We start from the raw sequence: 1,291 nt of genomic DNA, 5'->3' as shown, positions 1-1,291 counted from the left end.
CAGCTCCGAAAAAAAGAACCAAAAAAAAAAAAAAAAAAAAAAAAAAAAGCTTTAGAGAAAGAAAACAGTGGAAGTAGTTGAAACAAGCAGGTGGGCACACACACACACACACACACACACACACACACACACACCCCTCTGAGAGGCATCTAGGAATATGAGCCAAAAAGTGAATTAAGTAAGAATGATACCTTTCTTCAGTTTAGACACACAACTTCATTGCTGTACTAGCTTCTAAGGCTTTAAAATGGCTGGCTGGCATAGCCTTTTCTTGGCCATCATTCTGAGGACTTTGAGAAGCAAAGAAAAAAATGACTGACATGAAGAAGTTCGGGAGTGGCAAAAGTCGAGGCAGTGACGAGGCCAGTCAGTCCTTCACTGCAGGTTCCTACAGGGAAATGTAGATGGGCCAAGGGAACCTTCCCCCTCCCAGCTGTACCACCAGCTCCTTGTGAGCATTTCAGAATGACTGGGATTGTGAGCTCTGATGTACAGGGAACTGAAGCTTTTGCCTCGTGACATTTACAAAGGAAGTAACTGACAAGAGATGACTTTTTAAACACCTTGCTATGAAAGCATAGATGTCATTAGGCACTCAGGTTCTTCTCCGAAAATTAGATTTTAACAGGTTTTTGATTGTCACCTCTCTTCTTGTTGCTTTATTTCTCACTCCTTGGAGGGATTCATTTTCAAAAGGATTTGCTTAAACTTCCCCCTCAAACTCCAATTTGCAAATACACCTGCAATTGAATTTTCAATATGTGCAGTCATGTCACGGGTGCTACCATTTGCCTACAAAGAGGTCCTGCCTGGCTCTGGAGTCTGCCCAGGCTGAACCAGCTACACTCCAGGGTCCCCCTCGCTCACTACAGAGACAGACAACAGCAGGGGCCAGTCCTCAGCTACTTGAGCCGAAAGTTTCCATGCGTCCTCCTAAAATCTCAGTATGACACTTGAGCTCTAAATAAATTTGAATTTGGCTCTCGATTTTACCAAAGAAAAAGATGTCCATTCATATATAAATATATATATATATATTTATATATATATATATATCTAATCATATATAAACGATTAGAAATAGCAATGCATTGATGAATCACCGTTTCCAATTCTTCTCTACAAGACATCAAAATTATTTCCTTGATTACGTACACTGAGACCCAGTGGTCATCAGTCAACAAGTGCTTGATGAGTGCCTGACATATGCCTCGCTTTCCCTGGGAGCAGGAAGAAATGAAGCAGAAAGACTGGGGGTCCCAGAAGTCTGTTATAAGATGTGTGCTAATGG

This window comes from Rattus norvegicus, chromosome 15 (assembly GCF_021556685.1).
Source record: "Rattus norvegicus strain SHRSP/BbbUtx chromosome 15, alternate assembly SHRSP_T2T, whole genome shotgun sequence".
NCBI lineage: Eukaryota > Metazoa > Chordata > Mammalia > Rodentia > Muridae > Rattus > Rattus norvegicus.
This window is presented reverse-complemented; position numbering follows the sequence as displayed.